Source organism: Arachis ipaensis, chromosome B1 (genome assembly GCF_059453495.1).
Source record: "Arachis ipaensis isolate K30076 ecotype BB chromosome B1, ASM5945349v1, whole genome shotgun sequence".
Taxonomy (NCBI): Eukaryota; Viridiplantae; Streptophyta; class Magnoliopsida; order Fabales; family Fabaceae; genus Arachis; species Arachis ipaensis.
The window spans coordinates 97,621,033-97,631,458 of NC_142436.1; the positions used below are offsets into that span (position 1 = coordinate 97,621,033).

The following is a 10,426-nucleotide window of genomic DNA, read 5'->3' on the forward strand; positions in this document are numbered from 1 at the left end:
TTGAACCAAACATGGAAGAAAACATGAAAAACCATCATAAATAAGAGACTCACAACCATGGCAGAGAAGGTCGAACAAATCATGCTGGGGAGGATAGAAGAATTTTAGGCTCTTACATCAATCTAAACCCAGGAAACTATGGAAGTAGCATTCAAAAGCCAACCATCCACGCCAACAATTTTGAACTGAAGCCACAGCTCATCACCCTTGTTCAGAATAACTGTTCGTTCAGAGGAGGTGTCCAAGAAGACCCCAATCAATATCTAACCACCTTCCTGAGAATATGTGACACAGTGAAGTCTAATGGTGTTCATCCTGACGCCTATAGACTGCTCTTATTTCCATTCTCACTCAAGGATAAGGCAGCCAAGTAGCTGGAGTCTTTCCCAAAGGAGAGCTTGACAACTTGGGAAGTTGTGGTGAACAAATTCTTAGCAAGATTTTACCCCCATCAACGAATCAATAGGCTGAGAGCTGAGGTCCAAACTTTCAGGCAACAAGATGGTGAGACTCTGTATGAAGCGTGGGAGAGGTTTAAAGACCTAACAAGGAGGTGCCCACCAGATATGTTCAATGAATGGGTGCAGCTGCACATTTTCTATGAAGGGCTCTCTTATGAGTTAAAGAAGGCCGTAGACCATTCATCCGAAGGATCTTTGAACAAGAAGAAGACCATTGAGGAGGCCACAGATGTCATTGAAGCTGTAGCAGAGAACGACTACTTCTATGCTTCCGAAAGAGGGAACACGAGAGGAGTGATGGAGCTAAACAATGTAGATGCTCTGCTGGCTCAGAACAAGCTCATTGCCAAGCAGCTGGCTGACCTAACCAAGAAGATGGAGAAGAACCAAGTAGCAGCAATCACCACTTCATCAACAACCCAAGAAGGAGTGAATGAAGAAGCAGAGGGAAGTCAGGAGCAAGTCAACTACATTGGAAATTCACCTAGGCAAAACCATGATCCATACTCCAAGACCTACAACCCTGGCTGGGGGAATCACCCAAACTTTGGGTGGGAAAATCAATAAGACCAAGGCCCTGATCAAAGACGCCCAAATCCCAACAATGCAGCCCATCAACATTTCACATCTAGACCATATTAACACCCCCATGACAACACCTCTCCACATTCATATCAAAACCAAAATAACTTACCTCATCCTTCCACCTCTAATCCCAATCTACCATCATTTGATGACAGACTCTCAAGGATTGAGAATCTACTTGAAGGCATATGCAAAGAGATTCAAGACAACAAGGCATTCAAGGAGGAAGTGCGAGTAAATTTCAAGAACCAAGGAGATACAATCAAGAGGTTGGAATCTCAAGTGGGGTATCTCTCTGAGCAGATTCCCAAACCCACAGATGGATTCCCAAGTGACACAGAGAAGAATCTGAGAGGTGAAACAAAGAAAGTAAGATGGGAAGATTGCAAGATGGTCACTATAAGTGGTAAGGAGACTGAGGACAAGCCAAACAAGTCAGCGAACAACCTGGAGACACGTCAGCAGAGAAGGAGGAAAAAGATTACCAAGAACCAGAAATCTCACAACAGGAGCTGCTGAGACTCTATGCACCGTTTCCCCAACTGCTCAATGGTGCTGTGGAGAAGAGAATATACTCAAGGTTTCTAGATTTGTTTGTATCTCTGCATGTCAACATACCATTCATCAAGACTATTCAACAAATGCCTGCATACATCAAGTATATGAAGGAGCTGCTTCCCAGGAAAAGCTCACTCAAGGGAGGCCAAACTATAGTGATGAACAAGGAGTGCAGTGCCCTCATTCAACCACAGTTGCCTACAAAAAGAAAAGATCCAGGGAGTTTTCATGTCCCCTGTGCCAAAGGAGAAACAATGTTTGATAAAGCACTCTGCGATTTGGGAGCAAGCATCAACTTAATGCCCTTATCCCCAGTGAAGAGGCTGAAGATCAATGAGATAATGCCCACAGATGTAGTCATCAGGCTGGCAGACAAAACTCAAAAACAAGCAATAGGAGTGGTGGAAAATGTGTTGGTAAAGGTTGGGAAATACTTTCTTCCCGCCGACTTTGTCATCCTGGACATGGAAGAGAGTCACACTCACCCAATCATATTGGGAAGACCATTCCTAGCTACAGCTAGAGCACTCATAGATGTGGAGCGAGGGGAGCTAATATTGAGGATCCATGATGAACGACTCAGCTTTAATGTATTCAAATTCTCACAAGAAGCAGACCAAGAGAACAAAGAACCAAGAAAAGATCATAATGAGATGCTGACAGAGGAAGCAAGCACTGAAGCACAACCAACCCATCTGGAAAAGCCCCTGGTTGATGAACAAGGAAATAAGCAGTTGTCACAACTCAAGGAAAAACTGGGGGAACCTAAACCACCAGAGACATGTGAAGACAACAACAAAATTCCCTTAGGAGAAGAGGTCACAAAGAGTAAGGCAACATCAAAGGGAACAAAGAAGAAAGTACCAAGGAGGTGGAGGAACAAGAAGGTTGATAAACCCATATTTCATGAGTTCTTTTGTGCTTAATTTGAGTGATTTATACAATCCTTCACCTACTTATTCACATTAATTGCATGGTTTTACTTTCCCCTTCTTTATTATGTCATGTTGTGAAAAACATGTTTCCTAAGCTTTAAAATTAATTATTTTAATTACCTTTATTTCCATTCGATGTCATGATTAGTGTGTTGAGTAGTTTCATATTTTCTAAGGCAGAATGACTTAAAGGATGGAAAAGGAAACATACAAAAATGGAAGGAGAAAGCAAAACGGAGCTTTGAAGGAAACTGATATTCACGCGATCGCATGGATGACGCGATCGCGTGCCAAGCACGAATCAGCAGCGACGCAGCCGCATGACTGACGCGACCGCATGGCAAGGAAAGGCTCCAAATGACGCGACCGCATGACCCATGCGGACGCGTGACAGAGGCCACACACCAGAAATTACAGAATACGCCCCCAGCGAATTCTGAAGCCCTTTTTGGCCCAGAAACAAGTACAGACAGCATAGACCCGAGGTTATAAAGTGTGGGAATGCACCCATTCAAGGAGAGCTCGCCAATTTCTAGTTTTCATGATTTAGATTTAGTTTAGAAAGAGATTCTCTCTCTCTTTTAGGATTTAGGACTTCTTCTTGTTTTGGGAGTAACTCTGGATCCAGGTTTTAATGTTCTTTTATTTTAGTTCTACATTTATTTATTCTAACATTTGAATTGATTATTATAATTTGATTTATGAATTATTCCATGTCACAGATTGTTCTTTGAATTAATGATAATTGAGGTATTTTCAGTTTATGATTGTTCTCTTTGATTTAAGTTACCATTGCTTCCCATCTAAGGATATTTTTATTATTCCAGCAATTTTACTTTTCCCCCTTTTGGTCCTGGTTAAAAATTCAGTAACTCAACAGTTATTAAACTCAACATAACTGATAATCGTTATCTTGCTAATTGAGCTAAACTTAAATAATCCTAACCTTTTCTTAGGAAATAATTAGGATTCAAAGGTCAATTTAATTAGTCCCTTAACTTTCCTTTGCCCTGGTAAAGGTTGACCAAGTGGAATTAAGATACAACTTTCATTATTGTTGAGAGAGATAACTAAGTTGGACTTCTAATTTCCCTTATCTTGCCAAAAGTTGTTTCACTGTTATTATTTATTTTTAATTGCTATTTAATTCACTCGTCATTTAAATTACTTGCTTCTCACCTTTTAAACCCCGATTACAACCTTTCTAACCAATAATAAGAACATACTTCCTCGCAGTTCCTTGATAAGACGACCCGAGGTTTGAATACTCGATTAACAATTTTTAAGGGGTTTGTTACTTGTGACACCCAAAACGTTTGTACGAAAGGACTTTTGAAGGTTTAGAAACTATACTTGCAACGAGGATTTATCCGCAATTTTCTAGACCACGCAAAAGTTCTCTCATCAAAGATCCCTACGGAAGACTTCTCTCCAGGGGATAAAGTGATCTCAGCTTACTTCCCAGATATCCCCCCTAATCTCCCCACTGTACCATCTCAGTTACCTAAGGTCCTCACTATCAACAGAGTTCTCTCTTTGGAACATGTAGAGATCATTGATACAATCAATGGATATAAGTCCACAGCAAGAGGGGAGGACTTTAAGCATTACCAACCACCCTGATGAGGGAGAAACATCAAGCTAGTGGCGCTAAAGAAGCACTTCATGGGAGGCAACCCATGTTTTATATGCTTTTAGAAAATAGTGAATAAGTCAATATTCATGAATTCCAACCCAGACTTGACAAACACCTGGTGAAATCCTTAATAGGCAGTATATAGTGAAGAACAAGTTTGGTGTTCAAAGCATGCCAAGAAAGCATGAATGCAACTGAGAGCATGCTAGTCTTGGAGCTTTGAACAGAACTTTTCATCACAGTGCTCCAAACTAAGTTTGGTGTCACCCCAGGGTGCCACGGATATCCATATAAGGATACACAGTTAGTTAGTCAGTTGGTGTTCATGAATAAACAATCTAATTCTTTTTCTTTATTATTCTAGCCGAAAAGTTTAAAAACATTTTTATGATAGTGATTTCTCTTATTTTATTTTTATAGGGAAAAGGAAAGGAGCATTGAAGGGGATTGATTGGACAATTAAATGAAGAAGGTTCGGACACCACAAAAGGAGGGACTACACACTTGTTCTAAAAAGGGAATGCATTGCAAAATGTTGCCATGCAACATTGAAAAGAATGGGACCCTTGAAGACCGAGCAATCTCCATCATAAAGTGATGATCATTGTCCTTTCTCCATGCACAACCCCAACCGTCCATCAAGCAACCACTCCATTAATCCACACCCTCCATTCACTCACAACCTCTCTATATAAGTGATCCTTGTTCCGTACCCCACCTTCACACTCCTCGCCCACTCTTCACACCTCTCCAATTCGGATTCCCCTTCACTCCCTTCATTGCACTCAACCCTAAAGAACCAAAAGTCTCCACACCCTTACCACCTGCACGTATTAACCCTCATTCATGGCATCTTCGAGCTCTAAAAGAAGGAGGGGAAAGGAACCTATGGAGCAACACCCGTATGATGAAAAGAGATTTAGAAGCTTGCACCATGCATTGTAATACGAGTGGATGGTGGATAAGGAGATCATTTATGAGCTAGGATTTCAAGTTAGGAAAACTGAGTGTCCCGAAATCACAAAGAAGGTAGAAAAGAGAAGATGGGAGCTCTTCACTGATCTGGTCATTAAGGTAAATGCGAATCTTGTAAGAGAGTTTTATGCAAATGCGGTCCGATATGATAAGTCATATACATGCTTTGTGAGAGAAAAGATTGTGGATTTTGGTCCCATGAGTGTCATGAGGGCATTGAAGCTATGGTCCATACCATTTGAAGAAGAGAGTTATCATTCAAGAATGAACAACAGCCCCAATCATGACCAGATTGTGCAAGACATTTGTGTACCAGGAGCTGACTGGGAAAGATATACTGATAGGAGACCAAGGTTCATCAAGAGAGCAGATCTCACCCTAGAAGCAAAAGGGTGGTTCAAAATTGTAAGAAGGTCTATCCTCCCAGCAGGGAACAACTCGGAGGTGAATCTCAAGAGAGCTACAATGGTGCACTGTATACTCAAAGGAGGAGAGATCAAGGTTCATGAACTCATAGCCGAGGGCATTAGAAAAATGGCAGAGAAAAGCGACTCAAGAGGAACGTTGGGTTACCCCAGCACTATTTACTGACTGTGTAAGAAAGCTGGGGTGGTGTTTGAAGATGAGAACCCCGTGTAAGAGGGCATTCCAATAACCGTTCGACGAATGCATGCTACCGCATCCCCCCTGCCTCAATGGAAGCAAAGGAAGAGGCCAGCCCCTCAAGTAGTAGAAGGACAAGTCTTAGAAGGGCAAGCACCAGTCACCTTGGATATGCACCAACTGCAGGAAGCCAATGATGGCCTATCTCGACAATATTTGGAAAGCCAAGGAGCACAGAAAGAGCTTTAACTACAGATGATGGGGCAGCAAGAGGAATCACTCTCAAGATGGATGACTCAACAAGGGGAGTGGCAAAAGCAAATGATGGAACAACAACTGAGTCAGGGACAACAATGGAGTGAAACATTCCACAGGATGGAACAAAGGCAAAATGAACAACAAGAATCCATCCAGAGGATAATCAACATCCAAGCACATCAAGGTGCACACATACATGAGATGCATCAAAGACAAATAGAACAGGCAGAACTACTGGACGAGCAAAGGGCATTCGCAGAAGGAGTTTACCTGAGCGAGACTGGGCATCATATAAACACTCAAGCCAGGCTCGGTTACTTGGTAGGGCAGCTGCCTATATTGCATCCAGGAATTACAAGGTACGATGAAATGAGGGATGAATTAGCACGAGAAGAAAGACAAAAGGTGGAAGAGAGTCATGAATCAGTAAGGAAGGCACTTGAGGATTGGAAGCAAGCAAGATTGGCACGGATGCGAGAAAATGCAAGAGGACACAAAGAGGACAAACAAGGAAGAGAGCATGGGCAAGCACATGAGTAAAAGGTGGTGGAGTTTCTTCTTTGGTCCATCTTTCTCTATGTTTTAAATAAGGAAGATCTTGTATGAAATAGAACTTGCTTCCATGTTAGTTTGAACTTTTTTTTTTATTCTTCTGTCTTTTAAGTTTCTGGTTGAATAGGTCTATGCTTGCTAGTCTTTATGTCACTGCATCCGTACTTTGCTTACTTGTATATTTGTCCCTTTAAATCAAATGAAAAAGAGAATGAGTTTTTTTTAAAAGACCAGAGAGGAGTTCATATTATGGAGTAAGTTCATGAGTTTATGGTATAGTCATAAGTTAGCTAAGTTGGTTCAACCACCAGGTGGGAGGACAACTATCTGTCATGAATACAATGCTTGAGACACACCCCATGAGACTAGCTAAATAAGAAGATCCTAATAAGAAAAAGGGAAAGAACAATAAAGGTTGAAAAATAAAAGAAAAAGAGTAAGCAATAAGGCTAGGCACCAATGGTTTTAATCTTGAGGCATGTGTCTGTGGTGCTCCTGTGTTAGGGATCTACTTGGATGAATAAGCTCTTAGGGGTGCCTTATCACTTGGTAACTTGGGTTAACTAACTCGGGATTATCAGCTGAAAGTCCACTATCAAGAGTAACCTTCACCACAGAGAATTTAGTAACCCAAAGAGGTACTGGAAACCAAGGTCTCAAGAAAAGAAAATAAATAAACTATATGCCTGTGGTGTGTATGTATGGGGGAAAGAGACTTGAGGGAGTAAGTCCTTAGGGGTGTCTTAACACCTTGCAACTTGAACCAACTGGTTCGGGAGTGTTGGCTGAAAGCTTATCTTAAAGAGTCGCCCCCTTACAGAGCACTTAGCCTAAGAACACAAATAAGCCCTGAAATAACAATAAAAGGATCAATGAATAAAAGTCTCATGGGATGCAATCACAGTGAGTATTCTAGGACATGATAAAAGTCTGAAAGCCAGTAAAGGAATGAATCTAAGTTGCTATGCATGAAACCACCATAAAACCAGGGACATGACCTCCACAAGAATGACTCATTTCTCTTATGGGTTATTGTTGTTGGAATTCACCTCCAATGTGAACCCCATCATTGATGCCAGGGTATTTTGGCCAGTTTCACTGACCTTTTCTTTACTGTTTTTAGGGTAGTTTCATGCATTTCCTTAGAAAATAAGCTAGTTTTGGGTAGATATTCACTTACATCTTGATTCAAGCATACATTGTGCACTTTACATGATTTCATGAGGATTTTGCATGAATTTAATGACAAATTGGATGTTGTACTTCCCATGACTTGGACTAGAACTTTGATGCACTCTATTGCTTGATTTCAGGACAAAGGAAGCAAGGAAGAACCACGTTAGCAGCCACGTTAATCTAATTAACGTAACTCCTAACGTGGAATGGGAGTAACTTGCAAAGTTAATGAGAAAAGTAATCGCCAATAACGCTCTCGAAGCCATCATTGCCCACGTTAAGAGTCACGTTAACTAAGTTAACGTGAACTCTAACGTGGAGGAAAGGAAATGGAGCCAACGTTAGTGACACTTACCTTTGTCACTAACGTTGGACCAAGCTCATAAATGGCCACGTTAAGAGCCACGTTAACTTAGTTAACGTGGGCTCTAACGTTAAGAAGCAAGAGAGAAGCCAACGTTAGTGACATTCACCTTTGTCACTAACGTTGGCCAAGCCTCGATAAGCCACGTTAACTCCCACGTTAACTAACGTAGTTAACGTGGAAGTTAACGTGAAACAAGAATGTGATCGCAAACGTTAGTGACACCTAACATTGTCACTAACGTTGGAATGAACCCACACAAGCCACTATGAGCCACGTTAACTCCCACGTTAACTTAGTTAACGTGGAAGCTAACGTGGATAAGGGAATGATGAGCCAACGTTAGTGACACTCAACTTTGTCACTAATGTTGGAGATGGCTAGCATGGCCACGTTAGAAGCCAAGTTAACCTAGTTAACGTGGACTCTAACGTGAGAAATAGGGGCACATTGGAATGTTAGTGACAAAGGTAAGTGTCACTAACGTTCTCGAAGGTTGGCAAGCCTACGTTAAAAGAGCCACATTAACTAAGTTAACGTGGACTCTAACGTAGGGAAGGGGGAGACTTCTCAACGTTATTGGGAAAGGTAAGTCCCAATAACGTGTGTGAAGGACAAAGAGGCAACGTTAGTGGCAACGTTTGTGCCACTAACATTGGAGTTAACGTGGCTCTTACTTTGGTGAGGAACGTTAGTGAAAAAGGTGATTGTCACTAACGTTCTCGAACCCACATTTCCACTTAAACGTTAACACCACTAACGTCCTCAGCTAAAGTCTCTGCCCACTTCACACTTTCTCTCTGCAAGTAAAACTAAGCCCAATGAAGAAGATAACTGCTTCAAACTCAAGATCCAAAGGTCCATTCCCAAGACTTGAAGAGCCAACTAGAAGATCAGAAGAGTATTATATATAGGAGTAGCTTTGAATTAGAAAAAGGAGAGTTGGAAATTATAGGGAGCCTCTTGGCATAGAACTACTCTCTGTATTTTACTTTCTCTGCACTTCTAGTTTCATGATGTATTCTCCATCTTTGTTTTCATTTTCCAGAGCTATGAACAACTAAACCCCTTTCATTGGGTTAGGGAGCTCTGTTATAATTTGATGGATCAATACTAGTTTTCATTATTCTTCTTCTATCTTTTCTCTTGATTTTACTTGAAAGCTTTCGATCTTCATCCAATTGGGTAGTTATCTTGGAAAAGAAGCTATTCAAACTTGGATCTCTTCTGAACCTTGAAAGAGGAATGAAGAGATCATGCTAGAAATGCTTTCTCATGCTGGACCATATTGGGTTTGGATGGATTTGTGACTATAATCCTCTCAACACTTGATTTGGGAAATGCATGTGGTATAATCAGTGACCATACTTCATCTCTTCTCATGAGCAATTGACCAAGGAATTGGCTATTGATCAAGATTTGAGAGATTGAATTACAAGGAATTGTAATTCAATCACTTAAGATTTCCAAGAAGATCAATGAGTGCATTGATTGAGGAAGAGATGAAAATGAAATTGATCCGGAGAATGCAACATCTCCTGAGCCCAATGAACTCCCCATTTCTGATCTTACCCATTCTCTTTAATTTCTGTCATTTACTTTTATGAGCAATTACCCCATTCCCATTTAAGATTCTGCAATTTACTTTCTGTCATCTACATTCAGCTCTTTATTTCTAGCATTTACTTTTCCGTTATTTACTTTTTCGCCATTTAATTTTCTGCAATTCTCAACTCAAATTCTGATTCGCTCAACTAGAACATTCCTCTAATTAAAGTTGCTTGATCAATCAATCCCTGTGAGATTCGACCTCACTCTATTGTGAGTTTTTACTTGACGACAAATTCGGTACACTTGCCGAAGGAAATTTGTTATGAGACAAGTTTTCCGTGCATCAATCATTACCGATCTCACTATCATTGCTGGCCAGCAGTGGAAACACGTTAAGGGCATCGCCGATGCCATTTGCAACCGGATTCTTGAGGTCTGTCTCCATTACTGCAGAAAGTTATTACCTTTTTTGCACCATTTGTAAAAAACCCCTACTTTTATTGGGGTCAAAAGTTGTCCATGTTTGGGCATTGTTTCAATTTTGGCAATTACCCATAAATCAGCATTTAAGTTATATTAATGTTTTCCAATCCTATTTTATATTTTATTTTTTTATTTTCTTTACAGTCTTATTTGATTGCGAATACGAGGAAAAGTCATTACTTCCAATTCCAATTGACTTCATCATTCCATCTGTTCTTGCCTCAGATTTATTTGTGTGAGAGTTTACCGCGAGAGAGAATGGATTCTAAATCATTAATTATTATTATTA

General features: G+C 40.7%; 1 non-coding gene across 1 annotated transcript; it reads right to left on the reverse strand.

Moving 5' to 3' along the window:
• Positions 1 to 464: 464 nt before the first annotated feature.
• Positions 465 to 571, reverse strand: LOC148577591 (small nucleolar RNA R71). The gene has a single exon (XR_015904024.1). It is a non-coding gene; the product is annotated as a small nucleolar RNA R71 (small nucleolar RNA).
• Positions 572 to 10,426: the final 9,855 nt, after the last annotated feature.